The sequence below is a fragment of the Salvelinus alpinus genome, chromosome 16 (assembly GCF_045679555.1).
Source record: "Salvelinus alpinus chromosome 16, SLU_Salpinus.1, whole genome shotgun sequence".
Lineage (NCBI taxonomy): Eukaryota > Metazoa > Chordata > Actinopteri > Salmoniformes > Salmonidae > Salvelinus > Salvelinus alpinus.
Window position 1 is genome coordinate 19,289,498 of NC_092101.1, and position 6,861 is coordinate 19,296,358.

Below are 6,861 nucleotides of genomic sequence, written 5' to 3' on the forward strand. Positions count from 1 at the left end.
TCATATTTATATAAAAAAATCTGAGTTTACATTGAGGCGTTAGATTCACTAGTTGCAAAAACATCAAGTGACTTTGCATAGCCACATCGTTTCAACAGAAATACTCATCATAAATATAGATGATAATACAAGTTATACACATGGAATTATAGATGAAGGAAACTCCAAAGGGAATTGGAGTTTCCTTCATTTAACCTTTCACGAGCCTCTACCCCGGGTCCGGGATCACCCCCCACCCCCCCCACACACTGATTAGCATAGCTAGCATAGCTTCACAAGTAGATAGTAGCATCTAAATATCATTAAATCACAAGTCCAAGACACCAGATGAAAGATACAGATCTTGTGAATAAAGCCACCATTTCAGATTTTTAAAATGTTTTACAGGGAAGACACAATATGTAAATCTATTAGCTAAACACGTTAGCAAAATACACCACTATTCTAACTCCATCAGTTTCTTACTCCTTCAGGTGCTATCACCAATTCGGCTCAACTAAGATATTGATAGCCACTAACCAAGAAAAAACCTCTTCAGATGACAGTCTGATAACATATTCATGGTATAGGATAGTTTTTGTTAGAAAAAAGTGCATATTTCAGGTAGAAATCACAGTTTACAATTGCACCGACCATCACAAATCGACTAGAATTACTAGATAGAGCAACGTGTATGACCAATTTACTCATCATAAAACATTTCATAAAAATAGACAAAGCATAGCAATGGAAAGACCCAGTTCTTGTGATTTCAGACCATATTTCAGATTTTCTAAGCGTTTTTCAGCGAAAACACAATAAATCGATAAGTTAGCATACCACATGTGCAAACGTTACCAGAGCATCGATTCCAGCCAAAGAGCGCTATAACGTAATCACCGCCAAAATATATTAATTTTTTCACTAACCTTCTCAGAATTCTTCCGATGACACTCCTGTAACATCATTTTACAACATACATATACAGTTTGTTCGAAAAGGTGCATATTTAGCCATACAAAACCGTGGTTACACAATAAAAATACTAGGAAATCAAGCCTCAATATGTCTGACGTCATCTATCAGAGTGATCTAGTTTAATTGAAAGCTAATCATATACTTGACTAAAAAATACAGGGTTGACAGGAATCGAAAGACAAATTAGTTCTTAATGCAATCGCTGATTTACATTTTTTTAATTATCCTTACTTTTCAATACAGGTTGCGCCAAGCGAAGCTATAGCAAACAAGATGGCGACATAAACGTTTAACATTTATCGACAGAAACACGATTTATCATCATAAATTGTTCTTACTGTGAGCTGTTCTTCCATCAGAATCTTGGGCAAAGAATCCATTCTTGGGTCTAATCGTCTTTTGGTCGAAAGCTGTCCTCTTGCCATGTGGAAATGCCCACTGCGTTCGGCATGAACTGGAAACGTGCCCAGCTGTTCAAAGTGCGTCAGAAATAAATGGGTCAAAATCGCACTAAACGGATATAAATTGCTATAAAACGGTTTAAATTAACTACCTTATGATGTTTTTAACACCTCTAACGAGTAAAAACATGACCGGAGAAATATTACTGGCTAAACAAACGCTTGGAAGGAGGCGAGTCCGACGTCCTCCGTGCGCAAGAGGCAGGCAGCAAAGGGATGCTACTTCCGGTATTTGCTCTTTTATGCAGCCCCTGATTGCGCAATCGATACCATTCAAAGCGTCATCACGTACTGACATCCAGGGGAAGACGTAAGCAGTGTCCGTATCCTCATAGCAATAACAGTGGCCTTTAAACTGACTCCAGATCAGGGGCCAAAATGTGTGAAATCTGACTCCATGTCAGGGAAATTGCTCTAGAATTTGTTCTGTTCCACTCAGAGACAAAATTCCAACGCCTATAGAAACTGGAGACTGTTTTCTATCCAATAATAGTAATAATATGCATATTGTACGAGCAAGAATTTAGTAGGAAGCCGTTTAATCTGTAATGCAATTATGCTAATGAGAAAACAGCACCCCCTGTAGTCGCAAGAAGTTTTAACAGTCCAAAATCACATTACACAATTTCACAAACAGTATCATCCTCACTCATTCATCTTATACATCAATTAGATATAAGCCTCATATCTGAGGCTATTGTATAAACAGCGTTATGGTAATGTGGCCGTATTGTCGCCCATGAGTTTCACAAAATTGTACCAGAGTTTCACAAAATTGGACCAGTTCGAAGCTGGATTCTTCACCGATCTTTTATACCTTCTCCAGAACATAAATGTTGTTCGGACCTCAAGTTCTGTGAGGTGGAAGAAATTCCGTTGTTCTCTCTATGAAAACTCACTCTCTCTATACTGTGGCCATGAGGAGATAATCTCCTCCAGGAATTTACGACCTCTCTGACCACAGCAGCCTGGTTGTAGGAGACAGAGAGGGGGATGGTGCTCGCTGTACCCAAAGAGGGCAACGTCATGACACCACCATTGGCATATCTAAGTTTGACATATTATTTTACTACACTGATTCCACAATTGAACGTCAATATGTCATAATTCTCTTCATTTTATTAGGAAACATTTTCATAAACAAATCAAAATGTATGAATACAAATACCTCTTTCAATTTTTTTTTATCTGATTTGGAAAACTATTTAGAATCAATAAAAACGCATGCAAAACAAAATGTCGAAAAATGTATTCGCTACATTTCTCTAATTGATTTGATTATAAGGTGGATTTTTTTTATTTTTGTGTAATCTCTCTGGCTGTTATGTTTTTTGTGTTTTGCTTGTTACTGTTCAATAAAAAATAAATTAAAAGAAACGTAGCTACCCTTTTCCTCCTCTCTTTCCTTCAGAGGACACCTGAACATTTGCTCCACGTGTTGTTTGAACACTACGCCTTCCCTTACGAAAAAAGATTGCAGTCAGAGTGCTGTATAACTGCAGTAAACTGTAATTGCTGCGTCCAAAATATCACAGTTGACTCCAGTTACTGCAGTTTCAAAACTGCAATCTTTTTTTGTAAGGGTTGCATCTGATAAATTTGTAGAATCACAGTCTATCCGAGGTGACTAGGACTCCAGCAAAATCCATCTTTTAAGATAAGGGATAAGACATTGCAGACTCCGTTTCCTTTGCACAAGCCAGTATAATTGACTCCATGAGTTCATGTGATAGAAACCTGACAGTGGGTGACTGCAATAATTGGACTGACCCTTAGCCACTGTGGAGCAGATTGCTGCTGTAATGACTGCTGTTTCATCAGAAGCTGCTCTGATTAGGTGCCTTTTAGTGATTCACACAGAAGACTTATTCTTAAGCAGAGGCCTAAAATTATATGGAGATAATAGAGCCATGTGCCACTAGCAACTATGGGACTCTAAAATAATTGTTAGTAATTTATTATTCTGACTAGCGCACTAATAAGGATCACTGTTGTATCATATCTGAATATTAACTTGATGTGAGAAGGTCACTGCTATAGCACTGATTTGTATAACGTGATTATGTCAAAAAAGTAGTAATGATGACACGGCTTCCTGAGTGGCACTGTGGTCTAAGGCACTGCATCGCAGTGCTAGCTGTGCTACTAGAGATTCTGGGTTCGAGTCCAGGCTCTGTCGAGACCCATAAGGCGGCACACAATTGGCCCAGCGTCGTCTGTGTTAGGGGAGGGTTTAGCCGGCAGGGATGTCCTTGTCCCATCACGCACTAGCGACTCCAGGTGTATGGTGTTTCCTCCGACACATTGGTGCGGCTGGTTAAGTGGGCATTGTGTCAAGAAGCAGGTTGGGCTGTGTTTCGGAGGACGCACACCTCTCCCAAGTCTGTACGGGAGTTGCAGCGATGAGACAAACTGTAACTACCAATTGGACACCATGAAAATGGGGGGTAAAAAAATATATAAAAAGTCATGACATGCCAAATCTACAATAAATGTACATTTAATCAAGGCATTTCATACTCATACATACACTATATATACAAAAGTGGACACCCCAAATGAGTGAATGTGGCTATTTCAGCCACACCCGTTGCTGACAGGTATATAAAATATACCACATAGCCATGCAATCTCCATAGACAAACATTGGCAGTAGAATAGCCTTACACCTTTACTGAAGAGCTCAGTGACTTTCAACTTCGCACCGTCATAGGATGCCACCTTTCCAACAAGTCAGTTCATCAAATTTCTGCCCGGCTAGAGCTGCCCTACTCAGCTGTAAGTGCTGTTATTGTGAAGTGGAAACGTCTAGGAGAAACAATGGCTCAGCCACAAAGTAGGCGGCCACACAAGCTTACAGATTGGGACCGCCGAGTGCTGAAGCGCATGGCGCGTAAAAAAACGTTTTGTCCTCAGTTGCAACTAACTACAGAGTTCCAAACTGCCTCTGGAAACAAAGTCAGCACAAGAACTGTTCGTCGGGAGCTTCATGAAATGGGTTTTCATGGCCGAGCAGCCGCACACAAGCCTAAGATCACCATGCGCAATGCCAAGCGTCAGATGGAGTGGTGTAAAGTTCACCGCCATTGAACTCTGGAGCAGTGGAAACACGTTCTCTGGAGTGATGAATCACGCTTCATCATCTGGCAGTCTGACGGACAAATCTGGGTTTGGCGGATGCCAGGAGAACGCTACCTGCCCGAATGCATAGTGCCAACTGTAAGGTTTGGTGGAGGAGGAATAATGGTTTGCGGCTGTTCTTCATGGTTCCGGCTAGGCCCCTTAGTTCCAGTGAAGGGAAATCTTAACGCTGCAGCATACAATTACATTCTAGATGATTCTGTGCTTCCAACTTTGTGGCAACAGTTTGGGGAAGGCCCTTTCCTGTTTCAGCATGACAATGCCCCGGTGCACAAAGCAATGGTTTGTCGAGATCGATGTGGAAGAACTTGATTGGCCTGTACAGAGCCCTGACCTCAACCCCATCGAACACCTTTGGGATGAATTGGAACGCCGACTGCGAGCCAAGCCTAATCGCCCAACATCAGTGCCCGACCTCACTAATGATCTTGTGGCTGAATGGAAGCAAGTCCACGCGGCAATGTTCCAACATCTAGTGGAAATCCTTCCCAGAAGAGTGGAGGCTTTTATAGCAGCAAAGGGGGTACCAAATCCATATTAAAATGGAAATGAGATGTTCGACGAGCAGGCATCCACATACTTTTGGCAATGTAGTCCATATAAACACAGTTTGAGGAACAGTCAGGAAAACCCACAGGTGTCCTTTACGTCTTTTATACTGTGATGTCAATACTAAGCACCCACATCAACAATAACAACACTGTAGATAGAAACAAACCAGCATCCATCCTTTATCTAACACCGTGACAACAAAATTAAAGAATTTGGCATCAAGTATGAAGGATTTGCACTTGTTTCATTTTCTGAAAACCTGTCAAGACAGGAAGACTTGAGAAACAGAATAAGTAAAAAAAATCTCCTTTCCTCTACAGATATGTGATCACTGAAATAAATATTGATTCCCTTAATTATTTAATATTTCGCATAAGCATCGTCTTCTGAGTATAACTTACTTTAAAATGTTGATAGTCAAACCTTTTTTTTGAGTGTGTGTGTGTGTGTGTGTGTGTGTGTGTGTGTGTGTGTCAGTCATTCGATCTCAACCCAATTGAACACTTATGGGAGATTGAGACAGCATTTTTCACCATCAACAAAACACCAAGTTATGGAATTTATTGTGGAAGAATGCCTTCGCATCCCTCCAATAGAGTTCCAGGCACATTGAGCTTTTCTGGTGGCCCGTAGTGGCCCAATGCCCTGTTAAAACACTTTATCAAATCAAGTTTATTTTATATAGCCCTTCGTACATCAGCTAATATCTCGAAGTGCTGTACAGAAACCCAGCCTAAAACCCCAAACAGTAAGCAATGCAGGTGTAGAAGCACGGTGGCTAGGAAAAACTCCCTAGAAAGGCCGAAACCTAGAGAGGAACCAGGCTATGAGGGGTGGCCAGTCCTCTTCTGGCTGTGCCGGGTGGAGATTATAACAGAACATGGCCAAGATGTTCAAATGTTCATAAATGACCAGCATGGTCAAATAATAATCAGGAGTAAATGTCAGTTGGCTTTTCATAGCCGATCATTAATAGTATCTCTACCGCTCCTGCGGTCTCTAGAGAGTTGAAAACAGCACGTCTGGGACAGGTAGCACGTCCGGTGGACAGGTCAGGGTTCCATAGCCGCAGGCAGAACAGTTGAAACTGGAACAGCAGCAAGGCCAGGTGGACTGGGGACAGCAAGGAGTCATCATGCCCGGTAGTCCTGACGCATGGTCCTAGGGCTCAGGTCCTCAGAGAGAGAAAGAAAGAGAGAAGGAGAGAATTAGAGAGAGCATACTTAAATTCACACAGGACACCGGATAAGACAGGAGAAGTACTCCAGATATAACCAACTGACCCTAGCCCCCCGGCACATAAACTACTGCAGCATAAATACTGGAGGCTGAGACAGGAGGGGTCAGGAGACACTGTGGCCCCATCCGATGATACCCCCGGACAGGGCCAAACAGGAAGGATATAACCCCACCCACTTTGCCAAAGCACAGCCCCCGCACCACTAGAGGGATATCTTCAACCACCAACTTACAATCCTGAGACAAGGCCGAGTACAGCCCACAAAGATCTCCGCCACAACACAACCCAAGGGGGGGCGCCAACCCAGACAGGAAGATCACGTCAGTAACTCAACCCAGTCGAGTGACGCACCCCTCCTAGGGACAGCATGAAAGAGCACCAGTAAGCCAGTGACTCAGCCCCTGTAATAGGGTTAGAGGCAGAGAATCCCAGTGGAGAGAGGGGAACGGCCAGGCAGAGGCAGCAAGGGCGGTTCGTTGCTCCAGAGCCTTTCCGTTCACCTTCACACTC